The sequence below is a fragment of the Myotis davidii genome, unplaced genomic scaffold (genome assembly GCF_000327345.1).
Source record: "Myotis davidii unplaced genomic scaffold, ASM32734v1 scaffold18, whole genome shotgun sequence".
NCBI lineage: Eukaryota > Metazoa > Chordata > Mammalia > Chiroptera > Vespertilionidae > Myotis > Myotis davidii.
The window spans coordinates 10,644,239-10,654,286 of record NW_006292696.1 but is presented as its reverse complement, the minus strand read 5'-3'; positions in this window follow the sequence as shown (position 1 = coordinate 10,654,286).

The following is a 10,048-nucleotide window of genomic DNA, read 5'->3' as shown; positions in this document are numbered from 1 at the left end:
AAAGATAAAACTTTCCATCTTCTCCCCGGAAAGTGGAAACCTCGGCATGTGGATCCTGTAACCCAGTCTGCACACAGCCATCTGCGGTTACATTTGCCATTGGAAAATTAATAGCCCGTGTGGTTCCCAGAGAGGGTCCAGCTTGGAGGAGGTACCCCCACTACAGAATGTGCAGTTAGAAACAGCTGGCCCCCTGGCCAGGGACCACACTGACGGCTCCTGGAGCACTGGCCATGGGTCATTGCCGTTCTTGGAGCACCAGCCCAGCCCACCAGCTCTCTGTGATATAATACAAACCCACAAGCAGGTGGTTGCCGCTCCACTCCATTTCTCCATTCAAAACATTTCCTGAAGATCATATCAATGAGCACATGTGCAGTAAAATACAAAAATTCTGCATTAAAAGTAAGTATGCCACCCTAACCGGTTTGGCTCAGTGGATAGAGCATCAGCCTGCGGACTCAAGGGTCCCAGGTTTGATTCCGGGTCAACAGCATGTTCCTTGGTTGCGGGCACATCCCCAGTAGGGAGTGTGCAGGAGGCAGCTGATCGATGTTTCTAACTCTCTATCCCTCTTCCTTCCTCTCTGTAAAAAAATCAATAAAATGTATTTTTTTAAAAATAAGTACGCCCACCAGGCCGGTGTCGCTCAGTGGATTGAGCGACCTCCCATGAACCAAGAGGTCCTGGGTTCGATCCCCAGTGGGCATGTGTCTCTCTCATTGATGTTTCTATCTCTCCCTCTCTTCCCCTCTATCCAAAAATCAATAAAAACATTTTTTTAAAAAAGGCAAGTACACCCAAGAACATGACTGTGTACAACCTCAGAGAAGGTGCAGCCCTTGCCTAGGTGGACCAAAGTGTCCAAGAGTCTGCCAATCGGAAATGTCAGGATGCCTGAAGTTACCTCAAGAGAGAGGGAACATATTTAACCACACTCCTCATCAACATACTGACGTCAGCTCATTTCATTTGCCAATTACATAGTTGAGAGGATAGTGAGGGAAAGGGTTAGCGAACACGTTATATTTTCTCCGGCACCTACTATGGCGATGAACTTTTATGGGGGTTAGCTTTCTTCACACGAATATTCCTATTTTATTGCAGAGGAAACTAAAGCTCAGAAAAGGTACTTCCTATGCCCAAGGTGAAACAGCCAGTGAGAGGTCAGGATCTGCACTTGAACCCAGGTCTATCTGACCTAAAGCTGATCTAGGAGCCTATGAGAAGCAGAGGTGAATAGTGAGGGCTCTGGGCCAGATGAATCCTGACTCCACCACTTGCCAACTCTATGACAAACAACATGCTTATCATCACTGTGTCTCCCATTTCTCCACCTATAAAGCGAACACAAGAATAGTTACCTGCCCTAGGCAGTGTGGCTCAATTGTTTGGGTGTCGCTCTGTGCACCGAGGTCGCCGGTTCAATTCCCAGTCAGGGCATGTGCCCAGATTGCAGGCTCGATCCCCAGTAGGGGGTGTGCAAGAGGCAGCAGATGAATGTTACTCTCACACATCGATATTTCTCTCTCTCTCTCTCTCTCTCTCTCTCTCTCTTGCCCCTCCTCTCTCTCTAAAATTAATAACTTTTTTAAAAGTTACTACCAAGAGGGTTATTTTGAGTATAAATGGAGTTATCCATGTCAGGCATGTACCTAGAAATGTACTTAGAAATAAGCATTATTATGTCAAATGCTGACTCTGGAGACCACTGGGACACACATACTTTGATGGGAGCTAGAAAGAACTGTGATTACATTGTAAGTCAGAGGAAGGTCAATCAAGGTAAGAGAAATAATGGGGAGGCTTTGGTGTGTGGGCCTGTGGTGATATTTGAGGACAGGAGTGGGGGAAAGCTCACCAAGAGTGACTGCGGACCGATGAAGGTGGAATAGAACATTAATGAAGACAAACTTAGAAATCAGAGGTGTCCTGCGGAGAGGGATGCCCTGATGTTTGTTTTTCATTGGCTTTGTTAGTGTTCCTGTTCTTTAAACAGAAGAGACATCACTGCATTGAACCATCTCAAAAGAAATTGTGTAAAAAGCAAAGTCTATACAATTTGAACTCCTATGAGGGATTTAATTTACCTTCTCGGGCTCAGGCAAAGGCTTCCGGAAACAAAGCACCAACTTTGATTCCTAAATGAGCATCGGTCCCCGTGGTTCAGTTCCTCCAAGCTTCCGGCAGCACAGAACCTAACGGTTCACGCACCACAGCTGGGTTCTGAGCCTGGGGCTCCCAATGACTTTTTAGAGAGTTTCGTGATTGGTTTGCTTCTGTGGGATTTGGATCAAGATGAAAAATGAGCCCAAGGTTATTTGGAAACGGCTCATAGTTAAGAGACCTTCAGACACTTCACAAATAAAAAAAAAAAGTGGCCTATAAATATTGTATGATAACCCTAGAATAACTTCCCACTTGCAAATGTTTATCAAGGGAGGGAGAGGGCAAAGGGGTAAGGGAAGGAATTAGCAATGGGTACACCCATATCTTAAAGGTTAGGGTAAATTTTTTTTAAGGGGAGGGTAAATTTTATTTTATTGGAGATAAAAATCCAAGTAGTTTGGAAGAGTTGAAATCGTTTTACTCGGAGGGGAATAGCAGTTCATAAGGGAAGGAAATTGCATTTGAATTTCCCAGCATTGTGATGAAAGTACTCTATCTGAACGATACCTATTTGTGACAGTATCCCCAGCCACCAACATTCAAACCACCCACGTCTGTCCCCACCAACTCATTATGGTCACCGTTGGAGCTGGTGTGGTTCTGTGGTCACAGGGATGGGGTGATGCAGATGGAAGATCATCTGACTCTCTTAATTCATAAAGAAGAAACCGAATGCAACACTCTCACAAGCACTTAACAACTACCACGGTCATTTCAATCCCTGTCCCTCGCCATCCTTTATGGCACTGGGGCAAACCCTCACCCCTCCTTCTGGCACAGCTGCCTTTAGGCCCCGCTCCACAGCGGTGAGCCAAATGGGCCAATTTTTCATGACAGGCCTGCTGGCTTAGAAACCAGCACTCACCAAGCAGCCTGCGAGGCACTGAAGAGCCCAGGCAGAAATATAATCAACAATGTTTCGAATTACATTTTGGACATTTAAAAATGCTCTGGGCTCAATTTCATCAGGCATTTGCATTTGTAACAGAGAGAAAAAAAAATACATCTCGGAGCTTCCAGTCTCAGGTTAACAGACTCTTTTATGTTGTAAATTTTTGCAGGAGCAATTACAAATCGTACACAGACTCATTATTTCTCGAGTACTTTATCAGGACATTTCCCCATACATCTAATTTGTCCTGTCTGAACTGTAACTTGACATAAGGGATTTCCTTAATTGCTTTTGAAGCCCTTCCAAGATAATCAACTGCTTTTTGGAGCACGACAAAAGACAGCAGACAATGGTGCCCGTCTGTCTTAGGATCACGCTGAAGTTTTTGGGTATGAGATAGCACGGAGAGGCAAATGTTGCCTCTTAAACTATTCAGTATCTCCATTTCAATTTGGCTTCCATTTAAATGACAATGTCTGAGAATAGTAAAAAGAAAAAGCCCCATTTGTATCTGTCCTACTGGGGTGGCTGTCACTTTGGGGATAGATGCAGTCAATATTTACAAAAGAATAAAATACCATCTTTGTTATTATGAAGAAAGAATCGTCACCAAAGATTAAATAAAGATTATAGTAAAAATAAAACAACCAGATTTGGGGAGAAGGAAAACTGTCAAAGGCTGGTTGTTGTGTTTCTGCTATCCCGATTTAACAGTTTTAAGCAAATGATGGAACATTTTTACCTTGAGTTTTCAAGCTGCCATGTCTAAATAATTTCATTTTGTAGTTACAGAACCCCCTCATCTAATTTACATGGTAGGCAGGGTTATGGTCACCAACAGATGTCCACACCCTGAACCCCAGAACCTTACATGGAAAAATAGACTTTGTAGATATGATTAAGATTACTGACCTTGAACCCTGGCCAGTGTGGTGAGTGGTTAGAGTATCGGCCAGCACACCAAAGGGTCTAGAATTCAATTCCAAGTCAAGAGCACATACCTGGGTTGCAGGTTCCATCCCTGCCCGGTCGGGGTGCGTGTGGGAGGCAGCCAATCAATGTGTCTCTTTCACATAGATGTTTCTCTCTGTCTCTCCCCTTCCCTTCTACTCTCTCTAAAAATCAATGGAAAAAAATATCCTTGAATGAGGATTAACAAAAAAAATTACTGACCTTGAGAAGGGGAGAGTATGCCTGGTTCTCTGGGCTACCCAATCCAATCACATGCTTCCTTAAAACTGGAGAAACTTTCCCAGCTGTGGGCAGAGAGATGAGACAGAAGGCTTGGGTAGATTCAACATGAGGAATCGACCAGCTGAAGCTGGCTTTGAAGATGAAGGAAGAGGCCCCCAAGACAAAGAATGTGGTATGGTGACCTGTAGAAGTTGGGAACAGCCCCTGCCTTATAAACAGCAGGCGGGGACCTTGTTCCCAGAGACACAAGGAGCTGAATTCTACCAACCCAAATGAGCAGGAAATGTATTCTTTCTTGTCGCCTCCAGAGAGGTCTGCGGCCTGGAGACATCTGATTTTAGCCCAGTGATTCCTGTGCCAGACATGTCACCTACAGAACTGCAAGATCACACACTCAAGTCCTGGCTGGTGTTATCAGTGGTTAGAGTGTCAGTTCCCAGTCAAGGGCTCATACCTGGGTTGCAGGTTCAATCCCTTATGCAGGAGGCAACCAATCAATGGCACACACTCTCTCTCTCCACCTCCCTCTCTCCCTTCCTTCCACTCTCTCTAAAAATCAATGGAAAGTCTGGTGGGGCGGCTCAGTGGTATGGTTCAGTTCCCAGGCATATAATCAGGGCACATGCCCAGGTTGCAGGCTTGATCCCCACTAGGGGGAGTGCAGGAGGCAGCCAATCCATGATCCTCTCTCATCATTGATGTTTCTATCTCCCCCTCCCTTCCTCTCTGAAATCAATAAAAATATATTTTTTAAAAAAAAATGAAATAAAAATCAATGGAAAAATAACCTCAGGTGAGGATTAACAAAAGTCAATCAATCAATCAATCAAATTGTTTAAGCCACTACGATGGTGGTAATTTGTTAAAGCCACGTAGAAAATGAATACACTGTCTACAGCAAAATAGTCTATTTGGCACCCAGACCATTCTTGACATGCCCAAATATAAGACATCTAATATTAATTATCTTATTGTGCACTATTCAGTCAGCAACACCGTGAAGCAACGGAAATTCAAATACTGCTTGCTAAAATCAAATTAAATTATATCTCACAAATGGAAAACATAAAGATTCTAGTGTCCTTTCAGGAAGCTGACATTACTAACCTAGAACACTGATTGGAACATTAGGTACAGAATAAAAATTATTAGCTATTTTTTTAGATCAACGATGTTAATATGCTGTGCTGACCCTCCATCGTCTCCCAGGAAATGCTCTTGGCAGAATCAGAGTTGATTGTTCTCTATTTTAAAGCTCAACCTTGGCACAGACTGCAATAAGAAGTCCCCAGGAGTTCAAGAAATATTTAGATCTTTTTAACTAAAAGAAACTCGAAAACAGTAGGAACCGTGTCTAATGACGGCGTCACTTTTCCCAGGTGAAATCCGGGCAATATTAATAACCCAAAATACAATGGTTAATTTGGTGCTTCATTTGTATTAAAGGATGACCTTATCTAAGACACTTATGTTCCAGTTGTAGTTAATTAACTTTCCCGGAGGCTAGTGGCACATAGCACTTCAGGTGAGCCAGATCACCACACCTGCTATGGAAGATATCAAATTAAAGGAAGTGGAAGGTTCCGCTCAAAAGGCAGGTCAGGAAGAGATTCAGATCCAAGCCTATAAAAATCCATGAAAGCCCGGCCAGCATGGCTCAGTGGTTGAGCGTCGATCTATGAACCAGGTCTCAGTTCGATTCCCAGTCAGGGCACATGCCCGGGTTGTGGGCTCAATCCCTAGTGTGGCGCGTGCAGGAGGCAGCCGATCAATTATTTGCTCTCATCGTTGATGTTTCTCTCTCTCTCTCCCTGCCTTTCTGAAGTCAATGAAAAATAAAAAAATAAAAATAAAATCCATGAAAGGCCCAGCCGGCGTAGCTCCATGGTTGAGCCTCAGCCTAGGAACCACGGTTTGATTCCCAGTCAGGGCGCATGCCCAGGTTGCAGGCTTTCTCCGCAGTGTGGGGCATGCAGGAGGCAGCTGACCAAGAATTCTCTCTCATTATTGATGTTTCTATCTCCCTCTCCCTCTCCCTTCCTCTGTGAAATCAATAAAAGTTAAAGAAAAAAAGAAGTTATATATTTTTTTAAAAATCCATGAAAGTATGATGTTCCTTTTTTAGATGGTGGTTGGGATACAGGTACCATTTCCTCCCAAAACCCCAGTGAAAAATATTTTTTAAGAAAAGACATAAAATAACAAGAACAGGGAGAACTGGAAAGGAGACCACAGTAACAAGATCCTGGAAGCTAGAAAGGTAAGGGTTCTAAGGTAAAGAAGTTAACCAATCCCAAAGGCTGAATTGTAGGCAATGGTTGGGAGCGCTGAGAACCAAAGTAATTTACACTGAAAATCCTGAAAGGTCTCAGATCATATACCTCTGAATCTTGGGTGAAAGAGAAGGAAAAGAGGAAAGAGAAATTAGTGGTATTGGATCCCCTCCCCAACACCTCCTTTGGGGTGTTTAATGCAGATCTCTATCCTTTGGGGGATTAATGCAGATGATTTCTGGATTGGAAGGAGGGGAGTGGGTGACACTGGCAGGCTGAGGATGAAAGCATTGCACTGAAAACATGCATAATAAATGAACATATGAAAGCTGAATGCTAATTGCAAGACCTGTGAATTGTGTGGGGAATTCTAATTTAATTCAGCAAAGACACCAAAATTGCTTTTCCTAATCTGGGGCCTAGATCTGTATGAGTTGCACTCTTTGATGTAAAACTAGAGGCCCGATGCACAAAATTCTTGCAAGGGCCTTGGCCCCGGCCCCCACCTGCCACTGCCCCCAGAGGCCTCTGCTGCCTCTGCCACCTCTGCCTTGGTCCCCGCCTACTGTGACTTTGTCCGGAAGGAAGGACATCTGGCCTAATTAGCATATTATGTTTTTATTATTATAGAAAGCCTGTTATATAGGCAAACTTGGTTCTAAAAATGGCTCTCTCCACCAATTATGGAATCTCTATTGTAATTAACCTAAGTAGGAAGAGGATGGTGTCAGAAGCCCTGGGTGCCCAAGTGTGGCCAGCCCCCCATGCCCATCTGGCCCCTTTTATCTCCAGCCTCTCAAAATAGCTTAAGGCACGAGGTGTTGATTTGCTTAGCTCTCTCCTCCCTAGAGCAATACTTTTTGTGATAGAACTTTCCCGCCAACACAGTTTAACAGTGCAGACCTTGGGCTTCTCTACCCAGCCTCCACTTTGCTGGCCGTCAGACCATTGCCCTCCAGGCAGGGGACTGGAAGACCCTTTTCTGAGAAATCTGACCTGAAAAACTTAATGGCATTAGGGGTTCCCCAATGAAATGGGACCACTCCCATGGTCCTGGAATAGCTGTTCTCAGTTGCAATGACCTTGCTCACAGGGAACATTTGGTGTCTGGAAACATGTTTGATTGTCATGTCTGGAGGAATGTGGCTGGTATCTAGTGAGTAGAGGTCAAGGACACGGCTAATCATCCTGCAACGTCCAAGCCAACCCTCCTACACAGACACTCAGCAATTCCAATTAGCCTTTTATGTCTCACTCCGTCACGATCAGACAGCCCAGGAGTACTGGACAGCTTAACAAAGCTCCTAAAGAAAACAAAACAGACCAAGTGAGGGGGAAACAGGTATCTTTTCTTTTTAAAGTTTTATTTTTATTTTTTTTTATTTCAGAGAGGAAGGGAGGAGATAGAAACATCAATGATGACAGAGTATCATTGATCAGCTGCCTCCTGCACAACCCCTACTGGGGATTGAGTCCGCAACCGGGGCATGTGCCCTTGACTGGAATCAAACCCAGGACCCTTCCGCAAGCCGATGCTCTATCCACTGAGCAAAACCAGCTAGGGCAGGAAACAGATATCTTAAAACTAAAAACCAAGTACAAAAAAGCTGAACTATCACCTAGCACTAATATTTCAGAGAAATAAAGAATCCATACATGCATAAAATAGGATGATGGTTTGTTTCTTGTCAAAGGAAACAATGAGAGAACAAATAAAAGCTCTTGGAAGTTCAGATAACAAAAGAGAAAAATTGAGAATTGGATAAAAAAAAATTTTTTTTAAGTGAAGGCAATCTCCCAGAATATAGGGTAAAAAGATAAAGAGCTAAAAAATAAAGAAAATAAATGAAAATCAGAGGATCAGTTTATTCGTTTCCTATTGCTACTGTAACATAGTACCACAAATTTGGTGGCTTAAACAGTACAAATCTATTATCTTTCAGTTCTAGAGGTCATTAGTCTGAAATGGGGTTCACTTGCCCAAAATCAAGGTGGTGTTGGCAGGGTCCTGCTCCATCCAGAGGCCCTAGGGGTGAATGTTTCCTTGCCTTTCTTATTATCTGGAGACTGCCTAGATTCTTTGGCTGTGACCTCATCCTGGCATCATCACTCCAACCTCTTCCTTCTGTGACCACATCTACTACTTATCTACTCCCCTGACTGTGATTACACCGAACCCACCAGGATAATCTCATTCACGATTCTTAATTACAAAGTCCCTCTTGTCATATAAAGTGTCATTCACAGATCTGGAGACTAGGACACGGACATGTCGGTGTCAGGGGCATTACTCAACCTACCACCATCAGACTACAGGTGCAATATCCATGAAGTAGAATGAAAGCGATAACAGGTAAGAGACAGCAATGAAATAGTGAAGGATTTATACTGAAAGGTCAAACGGCCTAGGTGTGACATCAGGGCCAGGGCCCAGGGCTCAGGAATGCTCACCTGGCTCAAGGAGGCCTGGGTGACGAGGGGACCTGTGGGGACCTGGTGTGATCAGAAAATGATTCTCATCAATGACATGAACAAACCAATAAAGGAGCTGCAAATATGGAAGGAGGGAAGCTAAAAGAAACCCTCCAGAGCAAGACCAGAATTGGAGCTACCAATGAGGATCAAACAATTCTATCAAAATTAACTGCTTGAGTTTTGATGGTTATATTACAGTTATGTGGAAGTGCATTCTTATTTTTATAAGGCATTAAGTTTACATACGATAAAGACAAAGTGGGTGATTTGGCACCATGGCCGCAACTTGCTCTTAAATGGTTCAGGAAAACAAATACTCTCTTCTGTGTATACATACAGAGAAAGCAAAAATGATAAATGTGGCTAAATGTTGACAACTGGGGAATCTGGAAAGGGGAATACAGGCATTCTATACTGTTAGGGCAATTTTTCTGTAAGATTGAAATTTCAAAAAGAGAACAGGGACTTCCTTTGTAATTAATATAAACAAATTCCAAGGTATATTAAGTGAAAAAATAAAGTGCAAGAAAATGTGTACTATGCTACTCTTTGTGAAAATAAAGAAGGGATGGCGAGTGTGAACACATACACATTTTGCAAGTGTAGTCTTCTATACGCAGAACATCTCTAGAAACATACCAGAATCTTATCTACACTGGTTTCCTCCACAGTTGGAAGGACTGGTGGCTAGAGAATGAGAAAGGTTTTTCTAACTCTAAAAATTTGAATTTTGTACCACATGAAATGAACTTAAAGAAACAGAATGCTTCAAATATATGTGCCAAGCTGGCTACCTTAGAAGCAGGTGGGGGAACATTTAAAACTAAATTAGCAAACATCAAGGCCAGAAATTCTATTTCAGTGGGCCCAGGTGAGGGCTTAAGTATCGATTGGTGAATATTCCCCTAGTTAATGATAAACATAGATAGCATGGTTTGGGAATTGCTGCTTTAACCAAATCTCCCCAATTGGCTCTTTTCTTCAAACCTCAAATTCTAAGTAAATTAGGACATTTTATCCAATGAGAGAATAAGAATAATCTAGG